This window comes from Cyanistes caeruleus, chromosome 9 (genome assembly GCF_971803275.1).
Source record: "Cyanistes caeruleus chromosome 9, bCyaCae1.hap1.1, whole genome shotgun sequence".
NCBI lineage: Eukaryota > Metazoa > Chordata > Aves > Passeriformes > Paridae > Cyanistes > Cyanistes caeruleus.
In genome coordinates, this window is record NC_141709.1 from 9,524,589 (window position 1) to 9,535,265 (window position 10,677).

Sequence of the window (10,677 nt, forward strand, 5' to 3'; positions counted from 1 at the left end):
AAGCTCACGTAGCATTTCTGTTTCATTACTGTCACAAGTGAGCAGTTTCCCTTGATAATGCTGCTTTGTGTACAGAAGAAAGAAGAACAAGAAGTTGTTTCTCCTAAGCAAAAGGAATGAATGTGGAAACCTGATGCCTTGTGCTTCCTGAGGGGAAGGAATTTGAACAGGATGAACGCATCTTGTGTTACACTATTTTCACTCTTTGGTGATTTTAGCCCTCTGCCCAGGTGTAGATCCTTCCATCAGCAATAGTTCCTCTCAGCTGCACTTTCCCCCATGGATTAATGGTAAACTGTGTAGCGTACACAAAACAGGAGGATTAACCCCCCACATTTTATAAACCGAATGGTTATAGAGTGTTTTAATGGCAAGAAACCCTCATAGCTCAATTTTGTTAGTCTTGCTATTTCTTCTCAGATGGGAGAAGACTTCAACAAAACACATTTGGAATGTCATGCACTACTTTGCTTCATTTCTATTCCCACTTGCTAGTGTCTTTCATCATCTTTATAAAGACTGTATTTTATTTTTGCCTTAGGCTGATGAGAAGTACGTAGCAGAGTCTGGAGAAAGACTGCATTAGGAAATTTGAAAGTGGTCTATCATGATCAATTTTTCATTTTTGATGTCTTCTCCCTGTGCACATAAATTACATTTTTCACTTCAGAAGGATTAAGAATTTGTGAGATGAATTCCAAGATTGTCCTTCTGTGTTGCAAGGAATGCATTTTACATTTTACAAAGTGAAAAAGAGCACAAATATTTGGTGGTTGAGCACACATTCATTGTCTTGCTCTGCACTGAAATAGTTCATGACTCTTGCTCCCTGCTAAGTGTAGTGTAAGGGTGCAATCACTTGAGATATCTATGACTGAACTCAGCATGAAGAGCTCCAAAGTACTGAAAAGGAAAGCACTGTTTTCCTTAAAATATGTCACACAAATGCCGCACCACTTTCCATAGTAGGCAACCATAAAATGGTTCACTCTTGACCCATGACTAAAATGCTAGTGTACTTTCTGAGATTCTGTCAAGCAATATGTAATATGATGGACTTCCTTAGGTGACTGTGAGAAATATTGTGAGTGTATTGTGTCCTACATTCCCAGTGACACTGTACCTAATGGCAGAGGCTTAGAAAAAGATGAGCTTTAAGGTCCCTTCCTACCCAAACCATTCCTGATCCTCTAAGTTCTACAGTGATGAGGAGCACTGATTTATAAGTACAGCCTAAGCTTATTTGTTTATTCATGGTACAGATAATTTTTTTCCCCTTACATAAGTGTAGAATTTATTTTGTCTATCTATGAATGATTGCAAAATGGAGTTGTTAACATGTGCTTTAACCTCACATATTGCTGTGTTTTCTTCAAAGATTCTCTTTTGAAAAACAATATTATTTTGGACTTGTTACTTACATACTATTGAATTTGGGGACCTATTCAAAAGCAAATCCTACTATATTAATCAATCCCTGATGGATCAAGTTAGTCCCTTATAAAACTTCTAACTACTTGTTCTCATAGTAGATGAGTTGTGTTGGTTTGTGTTTCATTAGACCACCATTGGGAATTGAATTCTGTAATTGGAATTCCACAGATGACAACTTTAAATCCCGTCATTCCCAAAACATTCAATGGAAAAGACCATTCAACCATACTATTACAGATTTCAATTCCTAGGTTTATTCATGGGGACAGAGGACACTAATTTAGAGTTAGAGAGCATAACCTCTGAAAATACACATTTGTGCATCTCATATGCACTTAATTCTGAAAATGTTAACCATTTTGGACAATTTGTGCCTTGGTGACTGCTGTGGTTTTCGGGTCTCCTTCAGAGTGAAAATATTCACCTGCCTTCTGATAAATGGAACAAATAAAGAAAACTTAACCCAGCTTCAGATAATTTGTGTTAGGCAAAGCCTTGCTGATAGCTGATTTTATATTTTACTGCTCAGAAGGAGTATTTCTAGGTGGCATGTAAACATGGGGAAAATATGTCAGGTTCTTCTTAATAAATGTTATCCTGATCCGGGTAAGATGAGTTTAATCTTCAGGTTACATATTTGCTTAAATTTAGTCTTCTTACGTATTTATCACATGGGGATTTACTTTTTATGCATTTTTTGGCCTGAGACATCATTTACCCTAAGAATTTGAAGTTAGAGAGTTTCTTGGGGTGCCAAGGTAAACAGTTAATATAAGAATTATTCAAGAAGTTTTGAGAGTTCAAGTAATAGATCATGAAATAAAGTAAGTGTGATTTATTGATGTTCCAGTTAGGGGTAAAGACAGAGATACAGAGGTCAAAGTTGTTTTGCTGAAGGTTCAGTTTCATAATCTGCTGATGACACAGAAACAGAGATCAGGTTCACATTAACTCTTGTGTAATTATATTCCATTTTTTGAACAACAGGAATGACTGTAAAGCTGTGAGGTTTGTCCTAATGTAGCATAACAATAATGTTGTATAATGATTTTGTTCATCTGGAATTGACAATAATTAACTCAAATATTTTTATAAACAGCGCCATTTCCAAGGAAAATGGCAGCTCACAATCCAGCTCACCACAAGGATTAATGGATCTTTTTGTCACTGCTAAAATGTAGTGAGTTCTGAAATAAGAATTCCCACCCTGCAGAAGAATCATTTAGAAAACAACATGTCAACCCCGCATGCTTCACTGAATGACCTGCTAGAATATTCATTAGGGAGAGACATTTGCTTGAATATTTCCAGTAGGAACTATTTTTGCATGCAGACTCCCTACAGAATATCTGAAAGTTCATCATAAAGATAAGGAAATGCTTTATTCTTATATGTCAAAATTGACTTTCATGAATGCAAGTCTGAAAACAATTTGAGATCACTTGATTTTAAATGGGAGCATGACTTAAGTCTTTAAACCATGGATAATGCAGACTACTTAATAATCTGATCACAATCTAAAAGAGCTCTTTATCATTGAATATATTTACTGGGTTTTCTTTTTGATCATTTTTTGCATGAATTATAGTGTTGCTTTTTAAGACAGTTTTGTGCTTTTATTTGAAAGGTTGTATATTTTTTTTCTTCAGTGGAGCAGTCATCCATAAAATGGTCAACTCGGTAAATACCATGTCTTTTGGACATCAAGCTTGAAAATTTGTCAGCAGAATTAAGTTTTCTGGTTTTCACACTGTTCCTGTTCACTGGCTGGATCCATGAAGAAAGGACAATTAGAGCATGGGTCAGGATCCTGCTTTCATTACTTTTACAGCAAGCTTCCCCATCTTTCTGGATCAATAGTGGTACTGTGAGAACAGCAGAGTTCTTGTGGGACAGAGCTCATGTGTATGAAAGGAATAATTTCACTACATCCTATGTAAAGGGACACAGTTTGCATTAGCAATTAAATTTTTTCATATGCTTAATTGTTCATGACATATGAAATTCAGGCTATTTAACTAAATAAATGTTTCATATTATAAAAATTAAGGGAAAAATAATCATGAGACAATGGAAAATCTATTTCAATTGTCACACTGAATTCTTATCAGCAGGTTTCTATAGAAGGGAAAATACTAACCCATACTAAAAAAAAAAAAAATGCAGTAATGAAGGAGAAGAGAGTACTGTAGCACATTTATTTCATCTAAGTAATTCTGGGTACCTGGCACATCAGAGACAGTGGGAGACTCTTACTATAGTATATTATCTGCATGGAACATGTTCCACATCTGCCTCTTACACTCAGCACACCAGATTCATCACAATACAGTACCAGATTCATAGACTTACAGAATGGTTTGAGCTGGAATGGACCTTTAAACTCATCCACCCTCTACCATGGGTAGGGCCACCTTCCAGTAGACTAGGTTGCTCCAAACCATGTCCAGCCTAGCCTTGAACACTTTTGGAATGGGGAACTCACAACTTCTCTGGTACCAATAGTATCAGATTTCTTACATATTTGGTTCCTTTGAAGATGAACAAACAGACTTTGAAAGAAGGAGTAGATGTCACCAGGTTTGGCTGCACTTGCTTTGGCAGCATTATTATCTTCTATTCCACTTGCGTCACAGAAAGTCTTCCCAAACCTGTACACTTCTGGCTAGCAAAATGGATAAAATGGACAAATTCAAGGTGGTATTACTGAAGGCACAGAAAGGAATACCAAAATTGTATCACTGTTCTTTTGTTTCTTTGAGTCTACTGAAACTCAGTAGAACTGGATGAATTACTTGAGTGCAAGCAAATGTTTTCTCTTTCCTGTTAGTCTGTGCTTGTTCTTAATTCCTGAGAGCACTTTGTGTAAGAATGATTTTTGTCTATGTCTTTAGATGTCAAGGTGAAATACGTCTCATTTTTTCAAAGCAGATTTGCCTGACATTAAGACTCAGCTGCAGCATTTGTGGAGTCAAAGACTACCAAACTGCAACCAACAAGGATAATGGGACAAGGAAGATTGGAAAAATCAGGGGTAATGGTCAAACCACATGCTAGTCACATTCAAGCTCTCTTTACTGGCAGTCATTCTCCTGCTGTTTTTCTCCCCATGCCAAATCATGCAGCTTTCCTCTTCTGACCCTAATAGACCACCCACCCTGCTACATAAACAAATTCTACCATGTCTCTCTTGCTTTGCAGAATAATACGCTGAGTTTTCAGTGGCAGACCAGAACAGCAGAGCTGGTCTCACTCTTGGATGGATACCTCTCGCTTTCAAAAGCAACTTCTTTAGTGGTTACGTCCCACAGGTCAGCATCACTTTTTAGGGGGTCAAGGCCAGTGCCCCTCCACCTTGGCTGGCATTCATTTTTACAGTTAAACACCTGCTTAATCATCACCCAATACTGAATCTTAGACAAAAGACACAACAAGGAAAAAGCACCCTTCAAAGGGTTTTAAGTGTTTCACTTCTAATCACTTTAGAAATGAAACCTTTTGAATTAAACTGAAGCCAAGGAGACACTGAAGTACTCCAGCCCTTCAGGGGTATTTGGCTTCCCTTTTTCCAAATTGTATTCCAATAGCTCATCATCAGATTTTTTTCCTTTGCCACCTGAACCATACGAGTTCTCCTGCGTCTCACTCTACATTATAAAGGGGGAAATTATGGACTTCTTATCTGTTCGCAGAGCCCTTTGGGACACTTGGGACCCCACCCACGCCGTTCCCCTTTGTGACGAGGAGGCTGCGTGTGCCCAGAGCCCATTGTGACACCTGGGGCCACGCCCTGACCAGGCGGGTATAAAAGGGCACGGAGAGCCCGGCGGTGCCCACTCCCAGGAGAGCAGCTCCGGCAGGAGACAGCGGCTCCGGCAGGAGACAGCGGCTCCCGGGAGAAGGCGGAGTGTGAGCAAGTCGGAAATGTCTATGGACATGGAGACGAGCTCATCCACGAAGCCAGAGAACACCTCTCCGAAGAAGGCGATGGGGCAGCACGCAGCTGCCTCGGGGCCTGGGCCGGGCTTGCCATGGGCGAGGGAACTGCTGCACCGTGACTCCTGGGCTGGGCCTGCCGCGCAGGTGGCAGCACCAGAGAGCCGGGCAGCGGCCCCTCATAGCCTCAGGGCCTGCGCCTGGGCTCTGCTGCACTTGCTGTGGTGCGGCTTCCTTGCCATCCTGAGCAAGGTGCTGGCTGTGATCTGGAGATGCGGCCAGCAGCTGGGCCTGGCTCAGGGCACGGGCTCGGGGACGGCGGCAGCAGCCGCCGCAGCAGGGGCAGAGAGCGGGGCAGCTGCCCCGCACGGCCCCAGCTGCGTCCCCGGCCCCTCAGCAACACAGGAAGCTCACGGGCAGTGGGCAGCACCGAGGGTAGTTCTGCCAGAACTGCAGAACGAGGAGGGGGACATCTCAGAGGATGTCCGGTCCAGCACCAGTGGGGTCGAGAGCTACTCGGCATTGCTGCCGCTGCTGATGTCAACATCAGACACCAGCTCTACATGTAGCTCTGACCCAAAACTCCTGGAGCTTTGGACCGGCACAAAAACCGAAGATCAAGCAGCTGTGAAAAGGGAAGATAAGAATGTCATCGTTATCCACACCATCTGGGTGAATCCCCGCTACCCACAGCTGCTGATGGACCCCGACTTGGTGCTGGAAGATGGGGAAGATGCTGAGCTGCCAAGCACATCTTATGGCCTGGCAGCTCCCAGATTCACCCAGCCAGCAGGTGCTGCCCCGGCCAGAGCTCCAGAAGTTAAGGAGCACCCTGTGCGTGCCACTGGCCAGCCACAAGAGATGGCAAAGCCAGCCGCTTGTGCAGCCCCTGGCGCGCAGGCGGCAGCAGCAGAGAGCCGGGCAGCGGCCCCGCACAGCCTCAGGGCCCGCGGCCGGGCTCTGCTGCACTCGCTGCGGCGCGGCTCCCGGGCCATCCGGAGCAGGGTGGCGGCTGTGATCCGGCGATGCCGGGAACACAGAGCCACAGGCGTCAGGGCCCGGAGGCAGTGAAGCCGGCCATAGAGATCAGGAGAGGGAGGGCAGGGAGAACAAGGGAGGGTTAGAGATAGGGGGGACCAAGGGAGGGGTAATAGGAAACACAAGGGAGTTAAGAGGGTGGGTAGAGAGGGAGGGCAGGGAGAACAAGGGAGGGTTAGGAGATAGGGGGGACCAAGGGAGGGGTAACAGGGAACACAAGGGAGTTAAGAGAGTGGGTAGAGAGGGAGGGGAGAAAACTTTAGCTAGCATAGGTAAATAATAAAGTTCTGTAGGTGAAATTAGTGTTCTGATGGCCTAGAGATTAGTTTGACCAGTCTAGGTAAGATGGTTTTGTTGAAATAAAAGGACTGAATTAATAAATACAAAGTGGTTGCTTTTTTCATTGCGCTATAGTCATCGTTCTGGGGGGAGATCCTGAATGCCAAAGCCTTTGGGTTGCTGGGGCGGTGCAGTGTGTGCTGTGTGGGGCAGAGGAGAAAGGCGCTGCCTGCGCCAGGAGGGATGTGGGGACACCAAGTCCTTGTGACTTGTGGCACAAGGAGTTTGTTTGATGCAGGACCCCGTTCTTCCATCCCAGTTCTCCTCCAAGACAGCTGCCTGCTGTAGAGATCATTCTGGGGGATCTCTGAGGGAAGGAGTGCTTGCCTGGCATTGCAAATGGCAGCTTCTCAGCCAGCAGGGACCACCCACACAACTGGGTATCTGAATTAAATCTTCACTACTTGACACACACAGAACAGCTTCTCTCAGGGCAGCTACACGCTCCCTCTCCTGGTGCAACCACATGTTCCACTGCCCAAGCCCCATCCGTGTTTGTGTCAGTTTCTCTCCTATTTACACTCCAAACAGCATCAGGTTTTCTCCCACACACATTCAAAACAGCACCAGTTTCTGTGCTCTGGGCATCCCACCCTTGTTCCCATTCATGTTGACGATTCTGGACGATGCCTGTGCACAAAAGATTTGAAAGGCACTTGGGATTGCAAAGCAAATTGGTTTTATTAGTTGATGTATCAAATAACACACACCAACCCCTAGATTCATGAAAAGCTGCTGAGCAGGAGAAGGAGGAGCACGGTGCTCAGGTGGGAGGGGCAGGCCAGGCACCTTCAGGCTGTCCCCTGGATGGAAATGGAGTGCATCTTTTCCTTCTCTCTGTTTCCTCCACAGAACCACACCTTCGATCTCCTCCACTGCACTGGAATTTTCCCAGTTACAATGGCATTGCACGCTTGGTCAGAGTGTGCGATGAGGCCACAATGGCTCATGAGAGCCACTCCATGCTGAGCTCAGCTCCAGTGAGTATTGTTCCTCTTTCACAGCTGAAGTTCCCATCCATTGACCCATCCATTGTTTCTCTTAAGGGTCAAATTCCCACCAGTTAGACAAGAGGGTTTTCTTCATCGACTTTTCTTCATTATCTTGTTGAGGTTCACAACAATGAACCAAAGATGGCACAACCTTAGACACAACTTCAGGCCCTGACACAATCATAAAATGAACATTTTTCTCTTTTCTAACACCTTAATTTCAGGACTGGATAACACAGAGCTTTGGAATCATGTCTTCATGTTCTGAAGTATCTCAAATGAGCACATGGTCCCCTAATGATGAGTTATCTAGGACTTGCTTGGTGGTAGCAGTGGGTTTGCATGTCACAGATTAAATTTCATGACAATCCTTTCATTGGGCCAAAAGGGATGAACAACTTGAATTTTATATCACCAAAGGGATTCCAGAGGAGGCTCTGAGACTCTTCCATTTTTGTAAAAAAAAACCCTAGGTATTGTTGCTAAGAAAAAACCACCTTGTTCTCTGAGGGAATCTACATTAATCTTCCCAAGGAATGGAAGGCAGCCCAAGCCACAAAACAAGGAAGATATTTCTACCTTTGATTTTAAAGTCGCAGTCCTTCAATAACATCTGAGAAGAGCAGCTGCACATTATTAGTGCAGGCAAAAATCCGTCACCTTCCTGATGAGCTTTAGGCAACTCCAGATCTTGATTTTTCCAGCACCAAGCACAACCAATTAAACCTGGCAAATACAGGGTGGATTTGCATTTGTATCTGTGCTCCCTGATGGATGTTCTTGGGTTTGGTGGCATTACTTGTGGATCCTGGAGCAGGGATCCAGAAGGATGTTCTGAGGCCTGAGCTTTTAAAAACACACAAGTCCTGTGCTTGGCGATATCTTCCCATGTGCAGGGAGCAGTGAGCTCATCCAGGTGAGGCAAACATATCCCTTCTGTCCTATTTCTCTCCACCCTTTCTTTTGATTTTAAATCTGTGGAACTGGAGGGAAAAAATTCCCCCAGGAAGCAGACACAAGCTGCCCCGGTGCTGTGGGTCCTGCCAGCCCTGGCCTGTGCTGATGGAAGGTGGATGATGCTTTTGTGATTCATCTCCTCCTGCAGGAATTTTAATTTTTCACAATCACATGCCTTGATGAGGTTTCTCACCAATTGTATAGATTTTAGAAATCACCAGGTTCCCAAAGTGGGGTATGTTTGGGAGGGAGATGGGGGTTTCCTGGATGATCCAGGCGCTACCTGGAGAATCGAAGCGCTGCCTGGGCAATTCAGGCGCTGCCCACAGGATCCAGGCAGTGCCCACAGGATCCAGGCTCTGCCCACAGGATCCAGGCTCTGCCCACAGGATCCAGGCCCTGCCCACAGGATCCAGGCCCTGCCCACAGGATCCAGGCTCTGCCCACAGGATCCAGGCCCTGCCCACAGGATCCAGGCCCTGCCCACAGGATCCCAGCTCTTCCCACAGGATCCCAGCTCTGCCCACAGGATCCAGGCCCTGCCCACAGGATCCCAGCTCTGCCCACAGGATCCAGGCTCTGCCCACAGGATCCAGGCCCTGCCCACAGGATCCAGGCAGTGCCCACAGGATCCAGGCTCTGCCCACAGGATCCAGGCTCTGCCCACAGGATCCAGGCCCTGCCCACAGGATCCAGGCTCTGCCCACAGGATCCAGGCAGTGCCCACAGGATCCAGGCAGTGCCCACAGGATCCAGGCGCTGCCCACAGGATCCAGGCAGTGCCCACAGGATCCAGGCAGTGCCCACAGGATCCAGGCTCTGCCCACAGGACACCGTCCAGCCGCCGCGGCCCTCAGGGCAGGAGGCAGGAACAGAGGTGGCTGCAGAGAGTGCAGCTGGAGGGAGGCCTTGCTTTCACTTGGCTTTGTTTCCAAACACCCAGGGGCTGTGAGCATCCATATTTTTCCTTATAGTCCAAGCCCAGGGAGTCCAGCCTGGGAAAACCATTTCAGAACATAAACAACCACGTTCTACCAGTGTCCTAGAGGAAGGAGTGAATGGCAACAGGAATTTTCCCACTGTGCTTTGCCTCAAGCTCCTGTGACTCTACCTCTGCCCCGATGAATTATGATCTGATTCTGTAAGCTAACCCACACAGCCAAAGGGAGATGAGGACTTGGGCATTGTCATTACCATCAAAGAAAGATGTGGCAATTCTCAGATGAGAAATCATTTACCTGCAAAAGGACATAACATTGTTAGGAGATAGTAAGAATCATCAAAAATGTATGTGGAAAACTTTGTTCTAAGTAAGTATCATGTCAATACTTTAATATGCAGTTTCTTGCACAATATATAAGCTTCATAGCTTATAGGTTCATCTACTAAGGATTTTTAATCTATAAAATCAGGTGTAATGAGGAAACACAAATATATGTGTACAAATTAAAGAGTCAGAGACTGAAAGCATAGTTTAAAATAAAAAATACTTAGATGTTGAAGATGATAATGTCTAACTGAAACCCACGAGCATGTTTCTAGATGTCTTCTCACTATAGAAAGCCACACAGCAATAAAGAATAGGTGCTCCAAGTAAAGAGGCAGAACATGCAATAAAATAATAATAATCAGAACCAATGAAATATTAAATATAAAATTTTAATATTCTTATACTTTCCAGTAAGTTGCAGTACAAGTAAACTAGTTCAGATATCCACTATAGCCCTACAGCAAGAATGTAATCAATTTCAAGGATGTCAGTGAGGTTTACCGTAATTTTAGAAACTCAGACTTAGATAAGCACCATAGAAACATATTTATAAATATTTAATAGATATTTTATTTTGTTTGTAATCTCACAATTTGCATAGTATTAAATTCTGTCCATTGTATTCCTTCATTCTGAAGCAGGGACTGGAGCTCTGGGAGTCTGGTTAATAGTGTTTCCTAATATTGTTCCTCCTTAAGTAAACTGTTAGAT